Source organism: Ambystoma mexicanum, chromosome 2q (assembly GCF_040938575.1).
Source record: "Ambystoma mexicanum isolate Mex_15411 chromosome 2q, UKY_AmexF1_1, whole genome shotgun sequence".
NCBI lineage: Eukaryota > Metazoa > Chordata > Amphibia > Caudata > Ambystomatidae > Ambystoma > Ambystoma mexicanum.
The window spans coordinates 1,248,869,421-1,248,883,462 of NC_090924.1; positions in this window are offsets into that span (position 1 = coordinate 1,248,869,421).

Here is a 14,042-nt window from a genome sequence, read left to right on the forward strand (position 1 = left end):
TTTATAATAGAGGGGCATTTCACATTTAAGGAGGAGCCTGATCCCCTCATTTGTTACTTGTTGGGAAAGTAACAAGTACATAATTGAAGTGTTGGGCAACTTCAATATTACTTAACATTAAAGAAGACACCTGAAGCGTGGAAATTCTATTGAACAGGGAGAACTTAAAAAGCACAACCAAGATACATTTTGCAATCAGGGTATGGCAGCCTTGCCAGGGATATCAGGTTCCCCCATTTTTATGCCAGCCCCAGGCGCGGCAAGAATTGCGTGGCCCCAATGGCGCAAGGGTTTTCTGCACTACATGAAGGCAGCCGGCGGGTCAGCCTATTCCAGCGAGAGGAAGTTGGCGTTATTGCTACACTTTGGATTTCGAGGGCCAAAGAATTTTTGAAACTCTACCGCAACTAGTGAGTGATGGAAGCGGGGATGAATTAAATGAGTTTGAATCCGCATTAGTGAAGCTAGACAAGCATTTTAACCCAAAAAGGAGCACAATTCTGGAAAGGTACAATTTCCGGATGCGCACACAAGCCCAAAATGAATCTGTGGAGGATTATGTGACTGCATTGCGACATCTGGCTCTTACATGCAAATTTCAAGGAAGTTTCGACGAACATATTCGTGATCAATTCATGACACACTGTCGATCCAACAAGATACGAGAGGAGTTGTGGCTAAAGGGTGAGCCGAGTTTAGATGAAGTGTTGGACTTGGCGAAACGTGTGGAACATTCTCTGGCATGTGTGGTCAAACTTTCCAAAACTGAAGGAGGGGAGCCCAAAGAAAATAAACTGGAGGTGTTGTCCGTAACTGAGGGAAAGAACAAAAGGAAAGGAAGAAACAGACAGGCAGGGAAGAATAATCCGGAAGATCGGAAGGGTCAAGATTATATACAGACATTTGAAAAAAAGGAGGATAGGAAGGACGAAAGACTATGTTATCGGTGTGCTAGTGCGACACACTTCGCATCCTCTGTTGTGTGCCCAGGACGGAAAAGTACGTGCTCAAAATGCAAAAGGAGAGGGCATTTAGCATTGTGCTGCAAGAACTACCAATTTGGACAGACAAGCCAACGGAGGGTTTTGTATGTAAATGAGGAAGAAGATGGAAGGTCATCAGAAGACGAAGTTGTGGTGCCGTTACAAAATGTTATCGTGAATACTGTTAATGTTGTTACGAATGGTGGGGATCTGGAGGATTGTGAACGACCTTATGCTGTGGTAATGGTCAATGGGCGTAAGGTGTCAATGATGGCTGACTCAGGGCCGAAAATAACTTTAATATCCAGGGTTGCCTTTGAGTGCGAAATGAAAGGGGTAGTAGCTGAGTTATCAGAGCCCGACATAAGTCCAGGAGGATACAACCAGGATCGTATTGATTTATTGGGTTATGTGTGGAGTAGGTTTGAATTCAAGGGACGCAGCTGTGAGGGCAAGGTGTATATCGCGAAGAAGGGGCAGTCTTTGTTAGGGTGGAGAGAACAAAAGAATTTAGGGATCAGACTCGATCCAAATCATCCAGAGCAAGTGCTGCAAATTTCTGAAGTGTATGCGAGTCTTGATAGATACATGTCGGAGTTTGGGAAAGTGTTTGATGAGAGGTTGGGAAGGGTGAGAGGGTTTCAGCACCAGATAACATTGAAAAAGAATAGTGTGGCAATCGTGGCGAGGCTCAGGCCTGTGCCTCTAGCTTTGAGGGGGAAAGTGCAAAAGGAATTACAGAAGTTGTTGGAGTCAGGTGTGATTGAGAGAGCTGGAGGGGTTGAGTGGGTATCCCCAGTGGTGATTGTGAAGAAAAGTTCAGGTGACATTAGGTTGTGTGTTGACATGCGTGAGTTAAATAAGTGTGTGTTGGTGGACAGACATCCTCTGCCCAACATGGGTGAACTGTTGACCATGGTGGGCGGAGGAAGATTTTTCTCCAAGTTAGATATGGCGTCAGCGTATCATCAGGTTGAATTGGTGGAGGAGTGTAGGAAGGTTACTGCTTTTGTAACGCATGAAGGTGTTTTTCAATTTAGGAGAATGCCATTCGGGCTGGCGTCCGCTTCATCAGTATTTTAGAAGATCAAGGATCGTTTGTTGAAGGGATTAAAGGGAGTGTTCTGTTTTCAGGATGATGTGTTGGTGAGTGGTGCAACAATGGAAGAACATGACAGGAACCTGCGAAAGGTTTTGAGGATATTTGAGGAAAGAGGTATTACTTTGAGGGGTGAAAAATGTGTATTTGCTGTGACGAAAGTAGATTACCTAGGACATGAAGTGTCGGGCGATGGGGTTAAACCCAAGGAAGGTATGATTGATACCATTAAGAGTGTTGAGAAACCGAGAAGCAAGAAGGAGCTATGCTCTTTTCTAGGAATGACGGAATTTTATCACAAATTTGTGATAAATTATGCTGACAAAGTACAGGAGATGAGAAAGATTCTCAAGAAGGGCGCCGATTTTGTATGGAATAGCCAGTGTGACAGGGAATTTAACAGGATAAAGGAAGAAATAAATATGGCTGGTCCATTAGGATGCTTTGACACGGGGAAGCTAACCATGATCACAGTTGACGCTAGTGAAAGTGGACTAGGAGCTGTGCTATCACAGAAGCAGGAAGATGGTTCTGAGGAGGTAATCGCCCATGCCTCAAGGGGTCTCAAGGGAGCAGAGTTAAGGTATTCTGTTCTAGAGAAGGAGCCTTTGGCATGTTTTTGGGCTGTGGAACGTTTCAGGAATTTTGTGTGGGGAGTACAATTTGTGTTGCGAACAGATCATAAACCCTTAAAGGCCATTTTTGAGAATAAGGGACTGGACAAAGTATCTCGGAGAGTGGCAGGGTGGGTTACCAGGATGCAGACACATTGTTTTAGGATGGAGGTCATACCCGGGAGGGAAAATATTTTAGCCGATAGTCTATCAAGGATAAGGGTGGCAGCACCTGAAAGTACGGAAAGTGAGGAAATGGTATTGGTGTTTGTCAACACCGATGGCATAGTATCCAAGCAGGAGTGGTTGGATGAAATGGAGAGAGATGACATCATAAGGAGGGTAATCACATATGTTGAATCGCCAGTATGGCCAAATAAAGTGGAATTGGCGGAAGAAGTGAAACCGTATTGGGAGGTGAAGGATGAATTATCCGTAAATGATAATATTTTGTTCAGATGGGATAGGGCAGTGGTTCCGATAGGATTAAGGAAGAAAGTGGTAGATTTAGCACATAGTGGTCATATTGGGATCACCAAGACTAAAGGAGTGTTAAGAGAAGAAAATTGGTGGCTGGGTTTTGACAAGGAGGTGGAAGATTGTTTGGCAAACTGTCAGTTTTGTGTTAAGAGTGGAAAGGGAATAGCGGCCGGAAAGCAACCTTTAGTGGATGTTGGTCTTCCGTCCAGGGTATGGTGTGATATAGCCATGGACATACTTGGTCCCGTGGAACTTGGTTATGCTCGGGGAAAGTATATAGTTGTGGTGGTGGATTTGTTTTCCAGATGGGTGGATTTTAAGGTTGTGAGGGCTATCACGAGTGAATGTATGAGAAAGGTTCTACAAGAATTTTTTGCAAGTGAGGGTTTGCCTGAGACCATATTGACCGACAATGGGCCCCAGTTTATTGGAGAAATATTTTCTAACTATTTGAGGAAATGCGGAGTTGGTCACAAAAGAACCTCATTATACCATCCCGAGTCAAATGGTGTGGTTGAGAGAATGAATAGGTGTGTAATGGAGAGTGTACGTATGGGAGAAGAGTGTGGTTTAGACAAGCTAGCTCTAATACAAAATAGAATGTGGGCTCTGAGGATGGCGCCGCATTCTACGACCGGTCTATGCCCATTTGAACTCATGAGGGGAAGGAAGCCATATTCCATGGCTTGTCCGCCATGGTTGGGAAGATGTAGGGAGACTGATCTTGTTGTGGATGAGGTGAGAAGGTCATTAGTGAGGAAGAAGTCAGATTGGGTCAAGCGTGAAAATTTGAGGAGAGGAAAAAAGGAGTTGCGTGTGGAGTGTGGTGACTGGATTAGGATAAGGAAAGCGGTGATAAGGAGGAAGGGGGAGTCCATTTATTCGGATCCTGTCAGAGTTGTGGCAGTTATGAAAGGGGCAGTGCGTGTTGCTGGATGGCTGGATGGCAAGTGTGGAATAAAGATAGAGTTGCCTCTGTGAGGAGAGGAAATGTGTGAAAGTCACATGCGGGAAAATGACCAGGAGGGAAAGCAAGGAAACGGCAATTGAGCCGTTCATGGGGAATTGTTGTAGGTCAGTTTTGAATTATGACTTAGTTAGGGTAATATCTTGTTTTAGATCAATTAAATGTTAGATGTTATTGTAACATGCTGAAAAGAGAAAGGTGATCAGACGATATATATAAAAAAAAAATAAAAAAAACGAGGGGAGATGTGTTGTAGATGTGTTTAGTGCATCTCCTTTGGGGAGGAGATCTCTCTAGTGAAGGGAGCCTGCATTATGATGTCATGGAATGTTGGTCTGTGTTTTGCTTGTTTGGTTCTAAGTTGGGCAGTTGGAGGAGAGAACTGAAGGGAAGGGAGCCCATGAGATGTGGGGTCTTCTTTTCTTGTTTATTAACCTAAATAAACCCAATTATATGACTTATCTGCTTCCGCATCATCTTCATAACAGTAGTCCTCAGTGTTACTAATGGAAGATAATATTAAGGAAATTTCCTACACATTTCTAACAGCATACATACGCAACAACCTGCATGTGCGAGGAAAAGAGAAGGAACAAAACAGTGTTACAGCTGTAGGTGCACAAAATGTAATATGAAACTCAATTAAACTTTGGACATGCGTGTGTCGATCCCTATTCTAGTTGCTAGTGTGCGTTGGACTATAGGATGGCCATGTTTCCCTAACTCAGGAGTGTTCGTGCTATTTTGCAGTTCATGAAAATCTCTTGCGTTGGCCCTGTTGATTGTTGCTCCCTCGTTGCCAGGGTGGCCACCGCTTTGTAGGGCTTGACGCCTCACACATCTAACAAAGTCTGTCAGGAGGGGAAAATGTCCCACTGTAGTCCATAGCCATTGGGTGTTGGTTGTCCGTTGTCTTCAGGCCTGCCCTGGGTCCTTTATATCTGGCGAGAAATTAAATGGAAGCGCTTGAGACCTGAGCATTTACAAATTCTTCAATTTCTTGACCTAACCTCTCTGCACTACTCTTGCACTATTCAGTGTCCCAGTGGGAGGAGCCAATGGTACACCTATGCACCATCCTGTCACCACCTGGTGGCGTTCAATGACGGACTGACCGTAACTTGTTGCACTATTCGAAATGTACCCAGAAAATGGGTAGGCACTTAATTTATGTGAAGATACTCATTACACATTTGGATCATATATACGCAATTTAGGTGCTAGTGTACAAATGGGCCTTTGGATCTTTATATTTACTGTGCTTTTGTTGTAAGCTATTTATAGTGCATGCTTTTGTCCCGTGGGGCATCAGGCACTGACAAGCTAAACAGGGAAATATCAGGGTGGTAAATTTGTCATATAGGGTGGCTGTGTTTCTAAATTAAGTGGACCATGTTACTTAGTTAAGATAATCGCAGGGTTTTTACATCTTTTTTTCTATGGCTCCTCTCTCAACTTCTCAGGGCATGTCTCACAGTGAACTGCAGGCACTTTAAGCTGGCACTAATGAAATTCGCTACCAATTATTCGCTACCTGTCCCTCCCCCCTCTTTGTATTTATTTGTTTATTTATTTATTTATTTATTTATTTATTTATTTATTTATTTATTTATTTCCTCTTTTCTTTCAAACCCAACCCTCACAATTTACTCCCATTCTCTCTATCCCACCCCATGTTCACTTTTTAAACCCTACCTACTCTGTTACTCATTTAGTCTAGTATTTTATTACTCCACTACTGTAATTACTGTTACATTTAAACAATATATTTATCCCCCCATTATCTGCACTCAAATTTTAATACAACCATCATTCTCCAGTTCGTGCAGCAATGACCTCTTTCCCTATGTGTGTTGGCTAATGCATTTGTGCCAGTGCTATTTTCAAAAGCGCTATTGGCATTACCACTTGCACTGTTATTTTGTCGCCAAATTCATTCTGTTGGGAACATGGATCATCCACCCTTTACCCCTATTTCTCTCCTCCTGTGGTGAACTGTCAATGAAATGTAGGCCTCCCCCCTCAAGTGCACCTTCTTCCACCTTGTGTGTCTCATTTAATTGTTCTGTGTTATTCGTGTATTCATGAGCCCAGTCTCCTCGCTGAAAGATGTGTGCTCAAAATGTAGCTAAATGTACTCTCTTGTGATGCGCTATCATTATGCACCCCCCTCTGTACCGTGCACCCCCATTATGCTTAAACATTCTTCCTTACTTTCAACATGTGTATGCCTGGTGTTTAACAAGTTATGGATTTCTCTGTTAATAAGGTGGTCATATCCAAATCGCTCATGATGTCACAAATGTCTCTTCCCTAATGCATGGCCTGGTCGCCCCACTGTCACCCAGAAAAGAAAATGTTTTGATACCTATCACCACCCCTATGCAATTGTCCTCTGCATTATTGAGTGTGCGTGAGTGTGTGTGTCGGCGTGCGTCTCGCCCGCTCTGTCGGGGAGGTGGAGCATGAGTGTGTGTGGCAGAGTGAGTCAAATCAAGTTTGTCTTGGGCTGTCCTATTAGCGGTATAATGTCAATCTATGTCCTTTGAAAGGTTTGTTCCCCATCAGGAAGACCCCTCCCAGTCATGTAACCGGTACCATTGCTATTGTGTCAGTGTTCTGTATGGGTGCTGGCTGCTGTGCAGTGCCCCTGTGTTGTGCTTCGTGTCAGTCCTGGGGTAGTGGTGCTGTCATTTGTTGTGTCTGTACATGTAGTGGTGACAGTGCCTGCGTTGGTGCTTGTGGTGTCTGCTGAAATGATCCCGTCCTGCCCCATGTATCCTCCCCACATGGCCGGTGCATATTGTGGTGGTTGTTGACACTGCTATTGTGATTCTTGTGCGTGTGTGTTGAGGCTGTTTTTAACTGCCCCTCCCATTGCATACATTAATAATTTATTTTGTGCCTACTTGTCCTCATCTGCCTTTCTCTGCCCCTGCCGTTTTATTTATTTATTAACCGTCTTCTCTTGCCACAATCTACAATGCACACAGTCAATGTCTAGCACGTTATCCTTCCTTCCTCCCTTCCATAACCCCATGCATGCTGCACCACCCCTTACTGATCCTCTATCATGTTTGGTCTGTGCTGTCTCGTTCAGTCCTTCTCTCCTCCTCCAATCCCTTTCTCCCCTTTCCAGTTCCCCCTCTCTGTTGCTATTGTTACTCCTTGCACCTCACCCGTTATCTTCCCTTTAAATTTAATTCCTCTGTACCTGTGCCTTCAAATCTGCTTCCATTCACTGCAGCCCTCCCTTGCTCACTCCTGTGCTGCTAGTGGGTTGTTCTGCACCTTCCTGTTTGTTCGCTTTAGTGTATTGTGATTGTGTGTGTGTGTGTGTGTGGTGTTTAAATGTCCTTCTGCTGTTTTCAGTTCTCTCATGCAATGCATTCCTTGCTTACCATCTGTGTCATCAAATATTACACTCCCGGAGGTTCAGAAGGGTGAGTCCCCTCTTCCCTCTGCTCATGCTGGTTCAGCATCAGCTGACCCCTCGCATCTTCCCTTTCCTTCGTGGACACAGTTCAACTGTAGCCATGTGCTTTTAAAGCTATTCCCGTGTAAGTGCTGTGTATGTGTGTCCTTACGATTGCTGCACGCTTCTGGAGAAGCCGCCTATGAGCAGCCATGGTCTTTTTTAATTTACCTTCAGTACTTTTGAATCTTTGCACACTATGTTTTACTGACTTATTTCGGCATGGAAGCTGTGTGCTACACAACAGGTGAAGGGGAGTCATTTCTGTATTGTGTGATACATTTTACCTCTATTCAATTTGAAAATTTCGATAGTCCGCTGTTCAGGGAGCAAAAGTTAAAAGATAATTGAACATTTTTCAACTTCTGTGAGCCTTCTTGGCTCCGCACCTTAGCCAGTGCACTCCACGTGCAGCCCATCTTCACCAAACCATTGCCTTCTCTGGCACACCCCCACAATCTTGCGCATGTGTCTTCCACACACCGCCTCTGGGTCACCTATTCTCCAAATCCAAAACCACACCACTATCTCCTCACCATCAAAACTCTGTGTCCTATGCATCAATCTGAAGGTGACGTCACCAAACTAAAAACACGGTGCAAATGAACAGACAAATGTGCATACACAGAACAATAACCCATTTCTCCCAACCCCACAAAAATCCCAAAATAAAACCCCACAATCCCCACAGCTGTCTTCCTGTCTCAACTGGAACAAGGTAAACCACAATAAAAAAACTCTTATAATTGGACTGCACACACTGCGTCGCCTCACGTGTGATACGCTCCTCACCAGGGGACCTTAACCAGCCAACTATCTTCCGCACTCGGGAACAATCTAGCTACCTCCTGCGGGGAAACATCATCTACTCACTGAACTAAAACGCTCAATTAGCAGGGAACCTCATCTATTCATTGATCTATAACATCAATTCATAGGATATCCAGACCCCCGTACATGAAATCGCCATCCAGACCAACCAGCGCGACACTCCTGTCCTATATGTGGGGAGTCACTACCCCACCCAATAGGCTCAAAAACACAAGAAGGGAACACTGCCACCGCCCCAGTCCCAACTACAATTCACGTGCCGATCACCACCAATTGGCTGAATTTTGCAAACATGTACAATCTCCCACCACCCAATTTACAATGCCTCCCCCTGTTTCTACCCAAACAAAAGAACTTAAAATATCTGCAACATACTGATCAACAATACATCATGATTCTTGAAACATTTGCCACAATCACACCCTCCCCTCAAAGCCCATGTTGCTGGTTAACTTACATTTCCTATGCTGCACTGGCACTTGCTCTGCTGCTGGACACCCCCTCAAGGCGCTTCACCGGACCCCTTCTCCTGCAGGGCTCTCACCTGCCCTCAAGCGGGGTATTTCCAAGTGGCCCCCCATGCCTTTAGCCGGTTACGCGTTTTCCGGTGGTCTTCAGGTGCAGGCGAGGGTCCCACAGCTTCCTTGAGTCGGCAGCAGGGAATGCAGTTCAACGCAGGGCTTGCGCAGGCAGTGCTCATTCACCCATGTTACAATGGGCAATGAGCCTCACAGAGGGCACCAACTTGTTGGGGAAAAGCTGGACCCCCACCAGGGCAGTGGGGGGACAGCAGCCATACCCTCACCAGCTATGGGAGACCCCAACACCTCCCATATGGCCCCCAGAAATGCAACAGTGTCCCAAGCAGGCAGCAGCATGTTCCAAACTGCGTTTATTTCTGGGCAGCAAAAAAGAAAAAGAACACGCAGAGCACATCGAGAGTTCAGGCGCCGTCTCCCCCGGGGCTGGCTTGCAAGCCAGCTTTGTAATCACACTGCAGGCTGACCTCACAGAATTGGATCAGCTCCCAGAAACCTATCTCCTCCTGCTATTGGCTGCTAAGTGATAGGTTACCTATGTAGCCCTTATAGAGAGCCTGACAATTGGATGTTAGCCTTTTGCGTCAGTGGGTTGGTTTAGCTGTGCCAGCCCCCCATTACCTAATTCTAACTTGTTGCATTATGACTTTGTTCCCATAACTTTTTAGCTGAAGCAAGCAGTTCGCACCTGAGCTCTGAGCGCTGATTGGCTGGGCTGAGCCATTCTTGTTACAATTATGTTTCAAATGTTGTGCGAGTCTTTGCGAAAATGTCTTTCTTTCCCAGAAAGAAAAGAAAAAACACACTCGGTTGCCGTGGTTTATTCGCATTTGTGGAGAGTTAAAAATGTTTGTCTGCAGAAAGCAATCTTATCTTGAATGTCCGACCTTGGCTGCTCGTGGATTTTGCGAGGAGCATTGCTGAAGGCTTCTGCAGCCAGTGTTCAGTGAGAGAAATGAACTTGGCTGTAATTTTCATGAAACATGGCTTTACACTGTGCAATTAGACCATGTTAATTCATATAGGCATTTGCAAGCCTTTAAAAAGGGATTTTTGTGTTTGTAGATTCTGATATTGCAGCATTGATTCTAATGTAGCATGGAAGTTGCACTGTAGGTGAAGTGGGTGGGTTTCAGCATATTTGTCACCCATGGGTGCGCTGGGGCCTGGTTCAAATGATAAGTGCACTCCTTGTTCTTCCTGCTGTTCTTCTGTATATGCGCCTGGGGTGAGGGGGCATGGGTTTGATCTCGATTTTCCCTCTTCAACATCTTGCACATAAAAGGATGATTGCAGCCCCGTTCTTCACTCCGTGAGGGTCGAAGCTGAGAAGGGAGACATCTCAGGAGTACTAATGGACCAACAAAATATCCTTTTTGAATCTTTATATGAGAAGGATCTCTGCGCTTCACAGAAGGAGTTCTTAGGGACCTTTGAGGGGCTTCCTCGGCCTGATGAGGAATATGGTAATAGGGATCAGTACCATAGGTTAAATTATCCTGCCTAGTTTGATTCTGAAATACTTGTTTGATGAAGGAGGGCTGTATTCTCTCCATAGATCTTGCATCTTTGTTCTTTTTGACGATTTTCCAGAGTTCAGGCTGATTACGTTAGCAGATATTGAATTAGTTGATTGTGTCCATCCCATGAGATATGACTATGTCAGACTGGTTATCCCCTTCCCGCTCGTTCGATCTACACTTCTCAATGAGGCAGAGAGTCTTCAAAAATATGGAATGATGTAACAATATTCAAAGATGTCAATCCCCTGTCTAAGTAGGTGTGTAATGACCCCATATCTACATCTAGGGTAGAAGAAATGAGGGGGTAGTAGGTGGGTTGATTTTGGAACAAGAAGACCCGACTTCAGAGGGCCCCAATTGATGTTGGCTGGCGTTCAGTATTTGAGATTACATTGCACAGCTAAAAACTATGAGTCAGCCACTTTACAGAGTCAGTGTGCATCAGTTTTGTTTCATGGAATGCGAGAGGGCACTCCCATTTAGTTTCCAATGACATCTTGTTTAATGATGTGAAGCTATATGATCTGATTTGTTTTACATCTCATTTGGGATGGGTTTGAAGTTACCTGTCTGTGTGCAAGGCAATGGGATAGGGGTATACCTAAGGATGGCTTGGCTATTGCTTATAAGCAGGGGTTAAATCTAGATAAAACTGGCAAATGGAGGATCCATGATGCCCATTTGCTTATCTCCCTTGAAATATCCAATGTCTCAGGGTTTAAGGACAGACTTTTAATAAATGTTTACTGGAATCCTACTGATAAACAAGATACTGCTCTGGATACTGCCCTTGAAACTCCAAATATATTGGTGGGGGCGTGGTGATTTTTTTGCAGACGATCTGAATGCTAATTGAAAGGAGGCTTATAACAGTCTGCAAGAGCTTTTATTACTTAACGTGACATCCGTGTCAGCTTGAATAAGGACAAATATTCATGTGGCTTCATTTTGCAGAGGAGTGGAGGCTTGAATTGGTTGAGGACGACACTCCAACTTGGTATGCAAGGGCCTAGCTCTATTTTACATTACGTCATCCTGTCCAGGCAACTGTTTTCCTCAATGCAGGATTTTAAGATAAGACACAAAGTTTTTAGTGGTCATGCAATGTTATGCCTACACTTGAGGAGGATTTCTAAGGTTACATACTCTGCCCCTGTCTGAAAGAATGTTGAAGTAAATGCTAGAGGTAGTAGACTAATGTTGTCCTTGGATAAGACCATGGCATTTAATAACATTATGTTGCATGATTTCAATTCCACAACTTTGTAAGGTAAAGTAGTTAACTACTCCTTGAAACAACTTCTCTATCTATCTGAAAAATCATATGTCTATATTATTCCCGATTATAAAGCCGAATGTGACAAGAGCTGTAAAGCATGTGCATGACTTTGACCATGAAGTGGAAGAACATAAAGCTGTCCTTCGTAAATAAGTTAGAAATATCTATACAAGCGGGTATATGTGAAGGTAGTGAGGAGCAGTTTAAGAAGCTAAAACAAGCCTATACGAACTGACTTAAGCTGTATCGGGCTGTTCTCTACAAAAGGCATGGGGAACTAATCATGGCCTCCCTAAAGGGCAACAGTACCCATCATTTTTGGGAATTAATTAATAAAAACAGAGGTGAAACAAGTGCTGCTAAATATCAATACAATTGCTGAGAAAGAGTGGACACAACATTTTGAGAACATCTATAAGCTCCCTGCTCTTTTGATAGACATGCCAGTAGTGGCTGGGTATGAGTGGAACATGGATATATTCCATTGATAATGTGGCTAAGATCATTGGCAAATCGAAACCATCAAAGGCAGCAGCACCAAACAGTTTGACTAATGTGATATTGAAGCCAAATGTTTGATTCATGGGCTAAGCTCCTCCTATCCTTTACTCTGATGTGGTGCTTCAAAATACTACCCCGTATCTTGGCAAATATTGAATGTGATCCACATTTGTTTAAAGGCTACAGATTGTGTCCCCCCAATTATAGACCCGTTGCCATAATGGAGGAGCACATTGAGGCTTGGTCTGTTTCTAATAAGATCTTGGATTGCAGGAAAATGGGTTTTAGAAGAAATATGGACTGTTGGGGTCTCTTGTTTAGTTGCCTGCAGAGGAGTGTATGGCAATCTAACATACCTTCTGTTTATGTGGCTTCTATAGACATGGCTATGGCATGCAACATGGTGAATAGAACCGTGTTGTGGCAAAAAATTGATGGTCTATGGAATTAATTCCCAAGGGCCTCCTTAGTAGTCTTATCCATCTAGACAGGAACTCAAAGATGCAGGTCTGACTGAATTCAGAAGGTAGGATGTCGGCCTGTCTTTCTATGTACAATGGGCTATGCCAAGGCTGCATGCTGGTACCCACATTATTTAACTTGTATGTGGCTGATGCAGGTAGAGCCTTAGATCAAATTGGTTTAGTTTCACCAAAAATTGGGACCCTTAGCGTCAACTGGGCTGCATATGCTGATGATTTGGTGCTCGTGGTCTGCACATCGATAGGCTGCAGGGGCTGATTAATGCTTTTGGGTAATATATGGCTGAGCTTAAGCAAAAAATTCATCCCTCCAAAACTGTCATGATGAAATTTGCTAAGGGCAGGAGGCCGGCTGTTCAGGAAGTTTTGCTGGAAATGGGAGAATAGGGTGTTAGCGATTAGAGGGAACATGCAATACCTAGGGCATCCCATTCCAGCAAATCACTCTGATTTTTTTACTGCAATTATCTTAAATTGAAAGCAGTGGCAATGGCCAGACAAATGTGGCTGATAGATTGGAAATTTGGTAAATTCCCAATGGTCTCCTGCAGGGAATTCTATTGAATGAAAGTCCTGCCAAGAATATGCTATGGCTTAAATTGTTTTCCATTGTGGATTCTCCCAGAACTGAAGGTAGTTTAGGGGCATGTATGGAGAGCAGTGTTTTTTCATTTACCCAAGTGTGTTCCCTTACAAGTAATCAGATATGAAATGGGCTAACAATCTCTGGTCAGTATAAATCAATGGAAAAATGGTCACAAAAGATCTTAGTTTAGAAGGGGCACTAACCCTGTACAATTTGGGATCCTCGATGAAAACTCTTATAGACATCCCTAGTAAGGTAAGGTAAGAAACCTAATCATAGGTAATGATTGGTATGTAAATGAAAATTAAGCTTTAGGTTTGAAACTGTATTCTCAAGTGGTTTCTCCACAAAAATGGTAACCGACATGGAACAATATTTAAAGAAATACCCTAGTGGGCGTTGGGGGAGAAATAATATAATGCAATGTTGTTTCAATGTTGTAAGAACAAAGGAAACATTGATCAGTAGGAACCAATTGGGTGACAAGAATGGCTATTGCAGATTCTGCCAGAATATTGATGTAGTTGAATCATTTATTATTCCATCTACTACTAGTATGTCCAATTTTATTGACTACAAGACTGCAATAGTTTGGCTTGTTTGCCAGTGACACACAACAAATGTTAAGAGATCTGGTCTGGTTATTTATGTTACATGGTGAATCTATGTCATTAAAGCTGAGA